The sequence below is a fragment of the Schistocerca nitens genome, chromosome 8, assembly GCF_023898315.1.
Source record: "Schistocerca nitens isolate TAMUIC-IGC-003100 chromosome 8, iqSchNite1.1, whole genome shotgun sequence".
Classification (NCBI taxonomy): Eukaryota; Metazoa; Arthropoda; class Insecta; order Orthoptera; family Acrididae; genus Schistocerca; species Schistocerca nitens.
Genome location: NC_064621.1, coordinates 38,717,641 through 38,735,399, shown reverse-complemented (window position 1 = coordinate 38,735,399; position 17,759 = coordinate 38,717,641). Strand labels below are relative to the sequence as shown.

General features: G+C 43.8%; 1 non-coding gene across 1 annotated transcript; it reads right to left on the bottom strand.

Moving 5' to 3' along the window:
• Positions 1-12,564: 12,564 nt before the first annotated feature.
• On the bottom strand, positions 12,565-12,639 carry Trnas-cga (transfer RNA serine (anticodon CGA)). Its single transcript has one exon. It is a non-coding gene; the product is annotated as a tRNA-Ser (tRNA).
• Positions 12,640-17,759: the final 5,120 nt, after the last annotated feature.

Below are 17,759 nucleotides of genomic sequence, written 5' to 3'. Positions count from 1 at the left end.
GTAGATCTTGGAGCTTTTCAACAACTGCATGAACCAGTACCAAATACCAAAGATCTAGCGAAAGAGCAGGGTGATAGCTCTTCTGAAACCTGGAAAGGAAGCAAATCATCCCAAGAATTTCAGACCAGTTAGCCTTTTGAGTCACCTTTATAAACTGTGCGAACGTATGATTCTGAATAGAATCCTACCAGTAATAGACCCTCTTCTGATACACGAACAAGCAGGATTTCGACCAAACAGAAGCTGCACAGATTTTCTCTGCCTCGTGATGACTGGGTGTTGTGTGATGTCCTTAGGTTAGTTAGGTTTAAGTAGTTCTAAGTTCTAGGGGACTGACGACCTCAGATGTTAAGTCCCATAGTGCTCAGAGCCATTTGAGCCATTTGAGAAGCTGCACAGGGCAGCTTTTGAATCTCACTCAGTTTATAAAGGATGGCTTTGAAACCCGTCAAGTAACGGGCGTGGTCTTCGTGGATCTCACAGCAGCGTATCATACTGTCCATCATCGGTTACTCCATGCAAAATTATACAATATGATCAAGAACGCCCAGGTCGTTAGACTACTCGACACTCTCCTCCAAAACCGCAGGTTTTTTGTTGAATTTCAAGGACAATGCAGTCGCTGGAGAGCGCAAAAAATGGTCTACCCCAGGGAAGCGTCTTGGCTCCACTTCTCTTCAACATTTATACCAACGACCAGCCATTGACCACAGGCACAAGGAGATTCTTATATGCAGAAGACCTAGCCCTTGCTACGCAGAGCTCATGCTTTTAAAGAGTGGAAAGAAACTTGACAACAGCACGTAGAACACTGTCAAGCTACTACAGTCGGAACCAACTCAGACCAAACTCTTGGAAGACACAAGTGTGTGCCTTTCATTTAAGGAACAGGGAACCTAATCGTGAGCTACATATTGCATGGTCAGGCATCCAACTCCAGCATCATCACGCACCTAAATACTTGATAGTCACTCTCGATAGAACTCTGACAGTCAAAACTCACTGCAAGAACACAAAAATGAAAATCTCCGCTCTAAACAACCTAATTCGCAAACTAGTGGGGACACAGTGGGAATGACATCCACAAACTATTCGTTCTGCAATGGCACTGTGCTTTTCTACTGCTGAATATGCTTCCCCAGTCTGGTACAGGTCATCTCATGCCATCTCTTTGCTCTCAACGAAACCCGCACGTTGATCACAGGTTGCTTAAGACTTGCCCCAACTGATGAGCTCTACTGCCTGGCTGGAATAGCGCCACCATGGATACGCAGAACAGTGGCTGCCAACAAGGAGAGACTGAAAGTGGAACAGGACAGTGCCCATCCACTGCACGGACATAATCCACCACAGCAACGGCTGATATCGCCAAAGAGCTTCCTGAGAACATCCGAGAGGCTCACCATTTCATCAGAGAAGGCAAGGCTGGAGTTAGGGAAGAAGTCGACGCCTCACCTGCAGACGCCAGAAGCTGAAGAACTACCACCTGGACACAACGAGAGCTGGCTGTGGTGGAAATCTTTAAACCGATTACGATCAGGAGTTGGACGATTCAGAGACAACCTGAAGAGCTGGGGCTTCATAACAGAAGATACGTCCCGTGATTAAGGACAAGAACAAACCACAAGCCACATGCTCCAGTGCCTTTTGTGCCGTACATCCTGCACGAAAATTGATCTGATGCATGCCACTCCAAGCGCCTTGGAGGTTGCAAAGTACTGGGCACATGAAATATAAATATATTGATGTGTATGTCTACTGTAAATTTCTTTGTTACTGACTGGTTTGATGCGGCCCGCCACGAATTCCTTTCCTGTGCTAACCTCTTCATCTCAGAGTAGCACTTGCAACCTACGTCCTCAATTATTTGCTTGACGTTTTCCAATCTCTGTCTTCCTCTACAGTTTTTGCCCTCTACAGCTCCCTCTAGTACCATGGAAGTCATTCCCTCATGTCTTAGCAGATGTCCTATCATCCTGTTCCTTCTCCTTATCAGTGTTTTCCACATATTCCTTTCCTCTCCGATTCTGCATAGAACCTCCTCATTCCTTACTTTATCAGTCCACCTAATTTTCAACATTCGTCTATAGCACCACATCTCAAATGCTTCGATTCGATTCTGTTCCGGTTTTCCCACAGTTCCTGTTTCACTACCATACAATGCTGTACTCCAGACGTACATCCTCAGAAATTTCTTCCTCAAATTAAGGCCGGTATTTGATATTAGTAGACTTCTCTTGGCCAGAAATGCCTTTTTTGCCATAGCGAATCTGCTTTTGATGTCCTCCTTGCTCCGTCCGTCATTGGTTATTTTACTGCCTAGGTAGCAGAATTCCATAACTTCATTGACTTCGTGACCATCAATCCTGATGTTACGTTTCTCGCTGTTTTCATTTCTACTACTTCTCATTACCTTCGTCTTTCTCCGATTTACTCTCAAACCATACTGTGTACTCATTAGACTGTTCATTCCGTTCAGCAGATCATTTAATTCTTCTTCACTTTCACTCAGGATAGCAATGTCATCAGCGAATCGTATCATTGATATCCTTTCACCTTGTATTTTAATTCCACTCCTGAACCTTTCTTTTATTTCCATTATTGCTTCCTCGATTTACAGTTGAAGAGTAGGGGCGAAAGGCTACAGCCTTGTCTTACACCCTTCTTAATACGAGCACTTCGTTCTTGATCGTCCACTCTTATTATTCTCTCTTGGTTGTTGTACATATTGTATATGACCCGTCTCTCCCTATAGCTTACCCCTACTTTTTTTCAGAATCTCGAACAGCTTGCACCATTTTATACTGTCGAACGCTTTTTCCAGGTCGACAAATCCTATGAAAGTATCTTGATTTTTCTTTAGCCTTGCTTCCATTATTAGCCGTAAAGTCAGAATTGCCTCTCTCGTCCCTTTACTTTTCCTAAAGCCAAACTGATCGTCACCTAGGGCGTTCTCAATTTTCTTTCCCATTCTTCTGTTTATTATTCTTGTAAGCAGCTTCGATGCATGAGCTGTTAAGCTGATTGTGCGATAATTCTCGCACTTGTCAGCTCTTGCCGTCTTCGGAATTGTGTGGATGATGCTTTTCCGAAAGTCAGATGGTATGTCGCCAGACTCATATATTCTACACACCAACGTGAATAGTCGTTTCGTTGCCACTTCCCCCCAATGATTTTAGAAATTCTAATGGAATGTTATCTATCCCTTCTGCCTTATTTGACCGTAAGTCCTCCAAAGCTCTTTTAAATTCCGATTCTAATACTGGATCCCCTATCTCTTCTAAATCGACTCCTGTTTCTTCTTCTATCACATCAGACAAATCTTCACCCTCATAGAGACTTTCAATGTATTCTTTCCACCTATCTGCTCTCTCCTCTGCATTTAACAGTGGAATTCCCGTTGCACTCTTAATGTTACCACCGTTGCTTTTTTTTAATGTCACCAAAGGTTGATTGACTTTCCTGTATGCTGAGTCTGTCCTTCCGACAATCATATCTTTTTCGATGTCTTCACATTTTTCCTGCAGCCATTTCGTCTTAGCTTCCCTGCACTTCCTGTTTATTTCATTCCTCAGCGACTTGGTATTTCTGTAATCCTGATTTTCCTGGAACATGTTTGTACTTCCTCCTTTCATCAATCAACTGAAGTATTTCTTCTGTTACCCATGGTTTCTTCGCAGCTACCTTCTTTGTACCTATGTTTTCCTTCCCAACTTCTGTGATGGCCCTTTTTAGAGATGTCCATTCCTCTTCAACTGTACTGCCTACTGCGCTATTCCTTATTCCTGTATCTATAGCTTTAGAGAACTTCAAACGTATCTCGTCATTCCTTAGTACTTCCGTATCCCACTTCTTTGCGTATTGATTCTTCCTGACTAATGTCTTGAACTTCAGCCTACTCTTCATCACTACTATATTGTGATCTGAGTCTATATCTGCTCCTGGGTACGCCTTACAACCCAGTATCTGATTTCGGAATCTCTCTCTGACCATGATGTAATCTAATTGAAATCTTCCCGTGTCTCCCGGCCTTTTCCAAGTATACCTCCTCCTCTTGTGATTCTTGAACAGGGTATTCGCTATTACTAGCTGAAACTTGTTACAGAACTCAATTAGTCTTTCTCCTCTTTCATTCCTTGTCCCAAGCCCATATTCTCCCTTAACCTTTTCTTCTACTGCTTCCCCTACAACTGCATTCCAGTCGCCCATGACTATTAGATTTTCGTCCCCATTTACATACTGCATTACCCTTTCAATATCCTCATACACTTTCTCTATCTGTTCATCTTCAGCTTGCGACGTCGGCCTGTATACCTGAACTATCGTTGTCGGTGTAGGTCTGCTGTCGATTCTGATTAGAACAACCCGGTCACTGAACTGTTCACAGTAACACACCCTCTGCCCTACCTTCCTATTCATAACGAATCCTACACCTGTTATACCATTTTCTGCTGCTGTTGATATTACCCGATACTCATCTGACCAGAAATCCTTATCTTCTTTCCACTTCACTTCACTGACCCCTACTATATCTAGATTGAGCCTTTGCATTTCCCTTTTCAGATTTTATAGTTTCCCCACCACGTTCAAGCTTCTGACATTCCACGCCCCGACTTGTAGAACGTTATCCTTTCGTTGATTATTCAATCTTTTTCTCATGGTAACCTCCCCCTTGGCAGTCCCCTCCCGGAGATCCGAATGGGGGACTATTCCGGAATCTTTTGCCAATGGAGAGATCATCATGACACTTCTCCAATTACAGGCCACATGTCCTGTGGATACACGTTGTCTTTAATGCAGTGGTTTCCATTGCCTTCTGCATCCTCATGTCGTTGATGATTGCTGATTCTTCCGCCTTTAGGGGCAATTTCCCACCCCTAGGACAAGAGAGTGCCCTGAACCTCTATCCGCTCCTCCGCCCTCTTTGACAAGGCCGTTGGCAGAATGAGGCTGACTTCTTATTCCGGAAGTTTTCGGCCGCCATTGCTGATTATTTATCAAAATTTAGGCAGTGGCGGTGATCGAACCCGGGACCGAAGACGTTTTGATTATGAATCAAAGACGCTACCCATATACTAACCCCTACAAATAAAACAATGTTTCCAATTCACTTTCTATTGTTTGCAGAAATACGACAAGCAAGTGAAGTTGGTTTTGTGCACAGACGTTAATGCCAGAAACGAATTTAGGCAGTATGATCATCAGTTCAGGAGGCAGAAGTCAGGGCCATTGTCTACTTGCTGTAGTTTTATGATATTTCTAAAAGCAACAGTTGAAACATATTCAGCACTTAACGTTGTTGTAAACAGTAATTTATGTAAGGGACAACTGCAAACAATGGACACTTTACACTGGCAGTAGCAAAGTCTACCTTCATTAAACACACAACATCTATTACCATTTGGGAGTAGCTACATTCGTTGAACAATGTTTGTTTTTCTAAGTAAAAAGGGGAGAAAATACGTCTTTGAATCCGTGAGTTATGGTGTGAGATCCCGTGCTATACCAGCAGGACAGGACAGATAGTTTAATTTGTGGAAAGGGGCCAAAATGAGTGTCTATCAATTGCACTCAAACATACTACTTCATTCATTTGACAAACATTACAAGAGTAAAGAAAACATTAAAAACAGAGCAAGCCAAACATTAATTATAAAACTTAATTCCCAGCTAAATGCGCCATTCACTCTCACACCTCAAGGGTAACACCACTTTAATTTAAAACCGGCTGAAGGCCAATCACTTAAGACTCAAAAACAAGAATTTGAATTTTAAAAGGCACAAGGCCTCATCTTAAAACATTTCTCTAAATTAGGCTGAACAATCTCACGCTTTAAGGGCAAAACGACTTTAATTTAAAATCAGCTAGAGGCCATACATAAACAAACAACAAGGATAAATAAGAAAAGGTAGCGCATCAAACTGTGCTCAGAAGTTTCCAAGGGTCGACCTGGAATTAAAATATTAACGCTCGCTTATGTGAGACAGGCAGTCGGCCCAACAATTCTCAATCTGACGGCAACCCAATCGACAGGCAGTCAATGGACCAAGCGACAGGATAACTTCCGCTCCACCCGACCAGCACACAACAATGAGTTCAATGGAACAACGCACAAGGTATCGACGTCCACAACGAATTACACATTCGGCTGTCAAACTACACGCTGTGCTGGACGGTCACAACACGACGAGGAAAAAACGCTGCCTGAATTTTCATCAACGTCCAGGGCAGGTAACTGGAACGTTAACGGCCACAAGGCAGATGATTCCGCTGGTGCACTTCAATTCCGAAATAATCAAGTTAAGTTAAACTCCACAGGAGGGCGGCTAGAATTTCGTCAACTTGAAAACACACGTAGTTGCTCGCAGGAATATCCCAACAGCCCACAACGAAATTCAGACCACACAATGTGAACAATTGGGGCCTGCTGGTAGATGAAGCAAAGACTCAAGTTTCTTTTCTGGGATTGGTCAGCCATGGATCTCGTAGCGATGGGAACAGCACCTCACACTCCGACTGCGCGTGGACGCCGCCAGCGGCCCCAGCCAGACACACGCCACGGAGACTTCCTCGCTGCTCTATGCCAAGCGACCAACTGCCTGCACACGGCACAGACGAAAACTATCAGACGCTGCTGCTTCCACTCGCGAAGAGAGAGGATAACAGCATAATCGCGATAACCGTGGGAGACTGATCACAGAATAGCAACCAAGGTTTAATGCAAAGCATAACACGGGCCAGCCACGGCTCGTGGTGATTAGTGCAGTGTTTTTGCATAACTGATTTGATGAAGCAAGTTACAAACTTTACGTAACACTTGATTAACCAATAGCATAAAATTAACTGGAGAATTTCCGGGAAATTTGCAGGAATCCACAAGAATATTTTTGTCGGACGAACGTATCAACAGCGCTGACGTTCGGCAGCAAGGCTACGTACCATCCCTACCACAGCTTGTGGTTCACTGGAGTCGATGTGAAATTTTCGTGTAATGTTGTTATCCAGTTTACTGTCCGTCGTATTGAATATTCATTTGCTAACCAATCTGTGATTACATAAAACGAGATTTCCGAACTTTTCCTGCGACTGATTTGGAGTCGAAACGCTGTTGGAATAATTGGTTACAAACTTCCGCACTGTGAACTATTCATTAGTCGAATATTCTATACTGTGTTCGTTATAAGAATAAACCTGATGTAAACATTACACTGTGTACTCTTCAGCTTTTGCTGGAATCCCATTGGATTTCGCTTCACGTTGAACGGAAGCCAAGGTGTCGCGAGTACTGTCAATTACGATAAAATGGATATGTTTTACGCTGTACGTTACGCGCACATCGACTGAGCAATGCTGCGAGACAACAGCTTTACCGGCACATTTAACTTGGAGAGCACAGGCCAGCGAGCTGGTCAAACTAATCTGCAGTGATGTGAGCAGTTGGAGTTAAGACGTAAAGTGGGTCGCGTAGAGAAACAGTAGGTCCTATAGTTTCGAATGTCATATAATTTTTAAACAGAATGCAATAATATTCAACAAAATTCTAGTAATGTCGCACCACTTCTTAGGGGAACAGATGGAAGTCATAATATGCTCTGGTTCGTGGTTAACATAGTATTGTAATCAACAAGAGTAATGAAAAATCCTAAGTTAAACACAGGGTATTTTTCCTGCGCAGGCTATGTGTGACTCAAAGGCGTATTGCAGGGATTTAGTCGTACTGTTTAATACTGAAGCCACTGAAGGTGTCACTTACCGTCAACGTCTGGTAATTCAGAACTCCTTCCATATCCGAATCCGACAAAAACATTTCAGTACTGGAACTGTTATCTGCTACGTTAATAACGAGCCGATCAACAACAGAATCCCCGAAGCCATCCAAGCGCCACATTTTCTGCTCTTCTTTCATGACGTGCCGTTCTGTCTCCGTCCAGCATTCGTCAGTGGTGTGTGACAAAACATCTTGCGTTAGTTCCACTACGTCTGGCAGCTAAAATGTCTTGTTGTTTCTCTCGACAAATCTCTCTTGGTTTCAAGTCAGCTCTGTTGGCTTCAAACTGCCGTTTCCCTGTGCCTATTGCCGGCCGCGGTGGTCTCGCGGTTCTAGGCGCGCAGTCCGGAACCGTGCGACTGCTACGGTCGCAGGTTCGAATCCTGCCTCGGGCATGGAAGTGTGTGATGTCCTTAGGTTAGTTAGGTTTAAGTAGTTCTAAGTTCTAGGGGACTTATGACCACAGCAGTTGAGTCCCATAGTGCTCAGAGCCATTTGAACCCTGTGCCTATTAATATCTGCGAATCCTTGGAACGACTCTATCATTCGGTATACGGGCAAAGCATCATTTATTGGATAGGACTGTATCTGATAAACCTAGTGAGTGAGGGATGGTTCAAAGCTCAACCCTGGTTCTTACTGAAACTTACACTGAAGAGCCAAAGCAACTGGTACACCCGTCTAATATCGTGCATGGTCCCGGCGAGCACGTAGAAGTGCCGCAACACGACGTGGCATGGACTCGACTAATGTCTGAAGTTGTGCTGGAGGGAACTGGCACCATGATCAATGGCCGTCTATAAATCCGTAAGAGTACGAGGTGGTGGAGATTTCTTCTGAACAGCACGCTGCAAGGCATCCCAGATATGCTCAATAACGTTCATGTCTGGGGAGTTTGTTGGCCAGGGGAAGTGTTTAAACACAGAAGAGTTTTACTGGAGCCACTGTGTAGCAATTCTTGACGTGTGGGGTGTCGCATTGTCCTGCTGGAATTGCGCAAGTCCGTCAGAATGCACAATGAACATGAATGGATGCAGATGATCAGACCTGTCAGCGTCATATGTAGACGTATCAGGGGTCTCATACCACTCCAACTGCACACGCCGAAAACCATTACAGAGCCTCCACCAGCTTGAACAGTCCCCTCCTGATATGCAGGGTCCATCGATTCATTAGGTTATCTCCATAACCGAACACGTCTATTTGCTCCATGCAGTTTGAAACGAGACTCGTCCGACCAGGCAACATGTTTCCAGTCATCAATAGCCCAATATCGATGTTGACGGGCCCAGGCGAGGCGTAAAGCTTTGTGTCTCCGAAAGCCCATATCGATCATGTTTTGTTGAATGGTTCGCACGCTGACACTTGTTGATGGCCCGGCATTGAAATATGCACCAATTTGTGGAAGGGTTGCACTCCAGTCACGTTGAACGATTCTCTTCAGCCTCGTTGGTCCCATTCTTGCAGGATCTCTTCTGGCACAGCGATGTCTAGGATTTGATGTTTTGCCGGATTCCTGATATTCACGCTACACTCGTAAAATGGTCGCACGGGAAAACCCACTTTTCATTGCTACCTCGGAGATGTCGTGTCCCATCGCTCGTGCGCCGACTGTAACACCACGTTCACACTGAGTTGAATCTTGATAACCGTCATTGTAGCAGTAGTAACCGATCTAACAACTGCACCAGACGCTTGTTGCCTTATATAGGCGTTGTCGACCGCAGCACCGTATTCTACCTGTTTACAAATTTCTGTATTTCAATACGCATGACTATACCAGTTTTTTGGCACTTTAGGGTAGAATAATTATAGATATGAGTGCAACAAATTTTTCCCTGCAGACTACGTTTTTAAGAATAAATTTTCTACCATTTTAACTGAGCACCAGAACTCTAATGTAGTATATACAGACGGGTTAAAACAGGTGGATACTGTCGGTTATTCTGTCATTTATCCTGCCCCTGTCTTCAGGTTCCGTCAGCCAAGTGAGTTCACTCTCTTTGATGCCGAACTTAAGACTGTGGACCTGGTGAAACGTGAACTTGGATCAAAATTCCTCATCTACTCTGACTCGGTTAGTGCAGTGCAGACAACCCAGTCTATGTACCCAGCAGACAAAACTGTTCAGAACAGCCACAACACCATACTGTTCTTGCACAGACAAAAAAGGAGGTCTTATTCTGCTGGGTACCGGGACCCGTGAGAATCAGTGGGAATGAGTCAGCCCCTACTGCTGCCAAGGTGGCATGTACCCTGTCCAACAAAACCGACCGACCTATGCCCTTGCGAAGGTCTGTCGTGTATCTTTGGGGAAAGACTGGCTGGGCGTGACGGAAAATAAGTTGCGATCAGTAAAAGAGGCGTTGAGGCCACGGCGCACCTCTTTCTGGCCAGTTACAATTGATGAAGTCTGTTTAACGCGATTTCGGATGGGGCACAGGCCCCGACCTAGACGTGAAGAACCGCCGATTTGTGAAGCATGTGGCGTGTTCATTACGGTTCGCCTCATTTTCTATAATGAAGAGAAGGAACGAGCTGGCTTTAGGCGTGTTACTGCTCAACCACAGCTACTCAAAGGAGAAAGGAATCTAGGGATCCTTGCTGACGGACAAACTTGTAGTTGGTACATAATTTTAATTTCAACTACAGGACAAATTTCATTAATACAGAATTACAAGATCACAATAACAATATGAAAATTTAATTCGGGCCTTTGTTGTCTTAAGAATATATACAGCTGACTCTAACCAGAAAACTATGTGATTGGATCATGAATTAATATAACAGACAGTATTTTAAAAATAATAATTAGATCTGAATGCAAAAGGATCACATACGGTCACCATCATAAGCACACTAATAAGTTCATTGCTTACGTAATCAAAATTTTCACAACACTAATGATTCACCTCGAGTTACTTAAGAAAAGATCTCGTCCGTCCCAGCGGACAGGCCGGATACTTAGCTAAAAGATGGAAGCGTGGCTTATACACGGTTGTACTCGGAACAAACGAGCAGAAAGCAACCGTCAAGTAATTTCGAAGATGATAAGGTTGCAAGCCAGGGCAGAAAACACGCCGAACACACACACGATCTCAACCTGCCCGCCGAGGCGACATCTGCCCCACATACCAGACCATTTCTGTAACAGAAAATAATTCACGCGGCAGACAAATTCAACCCGTGATTCGCCTTTTTCTACACCATGCGACTCTTACTACCTACGTGACTATCTTTAACATAACTGGAAACTAAACTCAAACATTTACCGAATAAAAGAACAATTAAAATTACACTGATTTAACAAAAGCTCTGGCCATCTTAAAAATGGTTCAAATGGCTCTGAGCACTATGGGACTTAACTTCTAAAGTCATCAGTCCCGTAGAACTTAGGACTACTTAAACCTAACTAACCTAAGGACATCACACACATCCATGCCCGAGGCAGTCATATTAAAAGAAGTCTAAAACCAAAACTGGGCTAAGAGCACACCAATTAACATACTACATCAAATTAACACTGCAAGGAACCTTTAAAACAAGCAGTAAAACTCTATTCCCTTTTCACTTGCCGAAATAATTAAACTCCACTCCTCGGAAACAACACTTCGAAGCCTTGGACTTCGGAAGTTCATGACAACATTCTCTTACTCAGAACCATGCTTAACTGATCTCCGGCAGATACAACATGCCACCACAAGTTTCACAAATCTTCACAGGTTAACAGCAGAATACGAATTATATGTAACTTAATGCTTCCAGTTACGCGATGAGAAGATGTCGAGTATGAGATGACGGACTCGCCACCGTTTCGCACGCAAACGCGTCGACTTATCAGTACCGCACACCCGGCGCCCGGCAAAACGGCGAGGACGGCGAGACGCAGGCATAGCTGACAGAGACGAGGGCCTGCCTGCAAAACATGTTGCCTCGTTGAACGCCGACCGGGCGGGAAAACCAAAGGCGGAACAGTCAGAGATACAAGAGCAGGCGAGTGTCGATATCAGCGACGCTCAAGTGGAGCCTAACTAGAGCCAGTGGCCACGGCTCGGGCTTACTGAAAGACCTACCCTCAAGTTTAGGTGATAATGAGCTGAGTGTAGCACCTGTTTAGGATTTTGTGTTTTGTCTTCCCTTCTATCTGAGGTTTTAGTTTGTTAGAGGTCAACTGGCTCATCCAGTTAGTATTTTCGTGATCGCCCAATCTTCTTTTTTGCACTTGCCTCTTAGTGGCCATCCAGATTTGATATCATTGTTGTAATCGCCAGACTTGACTCACATGCTCCGTTGCACCATTCAGAGGTGTGCGTTCATATTAAAAAGAGCAGAAGGTAGCGTATGTGGCGTTCTGTTGTATTTTAGGCTATCCTCATTCTCTGTACTCTAGCCCGTTCGTGTCGTGCAGTCAACGTACGGGCGCTGATGACCGCCATGTTGAGCAGTCTAAAGATGCAACAGCGACAACTCATATTGCAGTGGTACGGTACAAATTGCAAAATTCAGCATTTGTGCGGTATGCTCGATGCAGTAAAAAACATTGTTTTCCAGGTTTCTGCGACGCTTACCACTCTGGCTCGTGTGAGACGACACCTGTGGTATAAGCCAATGAAAAAAGTGCAAATAAAGAGTATCCGATATTTAATTATTGTTCTAAAATTTAATTAGTTACTTGTTAATTTAAACAGTGTTAGATGTTGAAGAATTTATATTAGCAATGAAAACTGGAATTCTGCGTGGCGTACTTGATTAGAAACAAGAATACGTGTCAAACTTCCTGGCAGATTAAAACTGTGTGCCCGGCCGAGACTCGAACTCGGGACCTTTGCCTTTCGCGGGCAAGTGCTCTACCAACTGAGCTACCGAAGCACGACTCACGCCCGGTACCCACAGCTTTACTTCTGCCAGTACCTCGTCTCCTACCTTCCAAACTTTACAGAAGCTCTCCTGCGAAACTTGCAGAACTAGCACTCCTGAAAGAAAGGATATTGCGGAGACATGGCTTAGCCACAGCCTGGGGGATGTTTCCAGAATGAGATTTTCACTCTGCAGCGGAGTGTGCGCTGATATGAAACTTCCTGGCAGATTAAAACTGTGTGCCCGACCGAGACTCGAACTCGGGACCTTTGCCTTTCGCGGGCAAGTGCTCTACCAACTGAGCTACCGAAGCACGACTCACGCCCGGTACCCACAGCTTTACTTCTGCCAGTACCTCGTCTCCTACCTTCCAAACTTTACAGAAGCTCTCCTGCGAAACTTGCAGAACTAGCACTCCTGAAAGAAAGGATATTGCGGAGACATGGCTTAGCCACAGCCTGGGGGATGTTTCCAGAATGAGATTTTCACTCTGCAGCGGAGTGTGCGCTGATATGAAACTTCCTGGCAGATTAAAACTGTGTGCCCGACCGAGACTCGAACTCGGGACCTTTGCCTTTCGCGGGCAAGTGCTCTACCAACTGAGCTACCGAAGCACGACTCACGCCCGGTACCCACAGCTTTACTTCTGCCAGTACCTCGTCTCCTACCTTCCAAACTTTACAGAAGCTCTCCTGCGAAACTTGCAGAACTAGCACTCCTGAAAGAAAGGATATTGCGGAGACATGGCTTAGCCACAGCCTGGGGGATGTTTCCAGAATGAGATTTTCACTCTGCAGCGGAGTGTGCGCTGATATGAAACTTCCTGGCAGATTAAAACTGTGTACCCGACCGAGACTCGAACTCGGGACCTTTGGCTTTCGCGGGCAAGTGCTCTACCAACTGAGCTACCGGGCGTGAGTCGTGCTTCGGAAGCTCAGTTGGTAGAGCACTTGCCCGCGAAAGGCAAAGGCCCGAGTTCGAGTCTCGGTCGGGCACACAGTTTTAATCTGCCAGGAAGTTTCATATCAGCGCACACTCCGCTGCAGAGTGAAAATCTCATTCTGAAGAATACGTGTATTTTTCATAAAAATCATAATTAGCTTTGTATCAATTAGCATTTGATGAATTTTTTCTTTAAAAGATGGAGGTATTCCAAATTGAACAAAATAAATAGATAAATAAATAAACTAAGAAAACCGAAGTGGGATTTGACCCAGTGGTCTATGGACTAGTCTAACACTATGATTGTAATACGCTATCGATTCAACTATGCATTCCACGAACAATACCACCTTGAATTTAGTAAATAAAGTCATGGTGAAACTCCAAAGTTGGTCCCCCTCTGTAAACATGTGAAAATTATTGAGAACAATCTGTTTCTCGTCACTTTTCAACGACGTTCCACGCGTGTTTCACTACGGAGCAGGAAGCAGAAGCCATTTGCACGCTACGTATCAACAGCGTGACAAGCAGAGCACAACAGCACAGACACTCTGACTGCACTTTATTTTTTAAATAAAAACTTTATAGCTAAAGTATGAGCAAGAAAAATGGTGACGGCCGTCAACACATTATAGTATCTTACAGTTTCATTTGCCATAACATACCAACAAAATATCTAATACATAAATAGGACCTGCCTCCCAGACCTCAACAACGGCAGTGTACGTGTGCCGTAGCGGCTGACCAATCACTGCGTTTGTGTTTATTTACGTATATCGCGTTCATTCTGTAACGTCACAATAAGTTTCGTTACATAGTTAAAATCAGTGTTATGTTGCTATCATCTGATAGACATTATCAGCGTAAATTCAATTACTTTACATAATTAATGAACAGTGAAATAATCTCAGCCCCAAATTACATGCATGTAGAAACAATTATCGATCAAAGTCTTTTATTCTCATTACAATATGCAGGTCCTGTGACCCTATTTACATTCCTCGCCTCTCCTTAAAGTACGTGGTCAGGTGTGAATGTTTTGAGTGTGGTAGCAGACAAACCAGAGATGTAGTGGGTCTCAGAATCTTCTACCAACTTTAACACAGTCAGTGAAAGGCAAAGAGCACGAACAGGATGGTTCGACCAGAGGCGCGAAAGTCTAAAAAAAGCGTTTTCTTACCAGAGGTTGGTCGTGGGCCTCCCCCACCACCTCGCGCTGCTCGGGAGAAAGAGCCGCGCAACGGTTACGGGGAGTTTTTTAGAAGACAGGTGAGCGACCAGACGTTCCTTCAGAACGCTGCGTCGAAATCAGGACAAAGGTATTTGAATGTTTAAATATGTTTAATGTTAACAATTTATCTATCAGCGGCTTTTTTGGCGATTGATTAATTAAGAACCATTTATTGATTTTTGTTCAATTCATCCGATATAAGAATAATCTTCTCCGTTCGAGATTTCCGTTACGACCGGCCACGTGGTGCATAGTTTCAAACTGCAACCGCCGAGAAAGCTAATAGAGGGAGTTGTAGCCAATTTTTGCGATTGCTGAACATTTATGCTACCGTGTGTCGATGTTTAACAACTTGTTGAAAATTTAGTGACGACTGTAGCTTTTCTAAGATGAATCGTTTCGTATTCAAGCACTTCGCGCTGGAGATACTAGCCACGAGTCCTGCTCGATGCCAGCCACTGTTCATAGAAAATCTGCATAGAGAAATAGTTACGATATTTGCATTTCAGTGATAAGTTAGTGCATGTGCATGTATCAGCATAGTAGTAGTGACCACGTGCTCTCCAAGATTTTCCTTCCACCCACAGGACGATGCAAATCAAAGGCAACACGGCTTGTAATTCAAAGGAGAAATAATCTATGCGCATAGTTAAATAATCTTTGTCCATAGTTAAATGAAAATTCAAAGCAGAATTAGTGAAACGTGTATTCAAAAGATTGTTAAGAAGTAACTTCGTAAATTTGTCTAATGTTGGTTAAAATAAAATTAACTTTGTTTTTCGAAGTAATTTCCGTTCTCGGCTTGCTCATTTAAACCATACCTAAGAAAAGAGAATCATATCAATCACTAAAATTATTCTATCACTAAAATTATTGGCTCAAGACTAGATTCGTGCAGGACGTAGTTTTCTCTCACCATCCCCATAATTACAATCGCGTTATCCGTTGCGACTTCAAATTCAATCGATAAGATTGTATTCTGAACTTTGATGGGCCTAAACATCAATTCTAAAGCGGGCAGAATGGTCAGGGAAGGTTACGCTGCCGAGAGAGAAAAAGTGTGCATAAGATCCTTCCCCACAGCAGGCTTATATAAAAATGAATAAAAGTAATCCCTGCTGATAAAATTAAGCAAACTCCCTTCTTAGCCTGCCACAGACAGGGAGAATTGACGACATTTACGATCTAAATACCAGTCGTTGGTAGCTTGCAATTATTATGAGGAATGAAGTATACCATTATTACATAAACCCGAGGGCTTAGTTTTCCGGTGGCCTTCGCGACCACCCGTCCTCCCAAGAGTGAGAAAATTTGTTTAGGATGTCAAAGTACCTGGCCTAATAGTGAATACCACATCCCAGTTAAGAGGGGACCTCCGTAGAGGCGCTCCCCTCACGTCTTACTTCTGTATATTGCTTTTGAAATGCTCCAGAAACACAATGAGGTTCCAAATTAAATGTTACCACACAAAGACACGCGACAGCTAGCGCATGACTCGAGACGAGTGACGTAAGTCTCGTGACGCAACACGGATGACGCAAGATGCTCCCGAGAGCCGCCCTCACGACGCCTCGCGGTCCGGTGGGCGATGCTGCGCGGTGCGTCCAGAGATGGCGGAACGTTATGACCAGCGTAATTCCAACCGAGGTCGACAACTCGCCAACCGCCCGACTCGGCGCCAGTCCTGTCGGCACGTGCGAGCACCTGCTCGGCCGCGTCTGCCTAGTACATACGTGCACGACGCCACTCGCATTTTTCGCTCGCGCTAAGCACACTGCATGAGGCCACCATTTTAAAGCTTCGCGAGAGAGCTGACCGGTTTACCTCGCACTGCTAATATGAACTTCCAAATCAGGTGGGCACGCCACAGTCCGAACGTCAACGTGATTCAGACACTAATAGTACTACTTACCGGATGTACACCATGTCTTTGAGTTTTCTGGTGAACCTTCTTACAAAAAAGACACCCACTGTACTTTACGACAGATACGTATTAATTTGTGAGTCTGACTCTAGATGTTCGCGCTTTGTTCGTAATAGCTGCCTCAAGTTTAATATTTGACAAAACGCTTGCATTCGTCTTTTTTTTTTTTTTTTTTTCGTTCGACGCGCCGTATCTACAAATTTAGTGCCCTTTACACAAAACGGAACCACAGAGTGTGTGCTACCCGCGAAACATCCACTTTCGACGCTGAAGAACAGACCAAAAGTGAAAGCAATAGAGAGACGAAAGGAAATCACACGTTTAATCAAAGACTATAACCACACGGAAATCGCCGTGATTTGTGTTAGTGACTGAACATCACAAAGACGAGACGTGGGTCTTAATAGGGCGTGTGATTACTGTGAGTGGCAACGTGCTCCCATGCAGCTGCTGGACTGTGACTGCTGTGTTGTTCTGGGATACTTCCCAAGGGTGACTTCATCTCAAATAATACGGGTCTTGTCAACTCGTGGTCATGAATTTCTGTGGAAAAAATATTTATTAGACCTCTATATCGTAAATGCATTATTGTTTTATCTCAGTTTCTGTAAATGATATGGGCCTTTGAAAAATGTGTATTTTATAAGTGACCCTTAAAATATTATAGAAAAAACATACAACTAATAAATCAAAAGTATTAGAGACCTGGCAAATGTTTTCCGTTAAAGCTCCCTCTTAGTGTGCTTTAATTTAGTTGACACCCACATACTTATGGGCTTCCTTTAAAAGTTAATTTTTCCTCTTAAATTTTGTTTTTCTTATTTGGAAAGTCAGAGAACGCTATCTTTTGTGTCATATTACCAGATATTACTGATGTAATTGTGAACAGTGTCTTCTCTCCTACAGCTGTCTGTATTATGCAACTATTCATTACTAAAAATGTAAAAAAATAGCATTTTCAAGAGTTTTTACGAATTATTTACTCGAAAACCCTCATCCTAAAACTTCTGAGAATTACACAAAATATTGTTTGGTT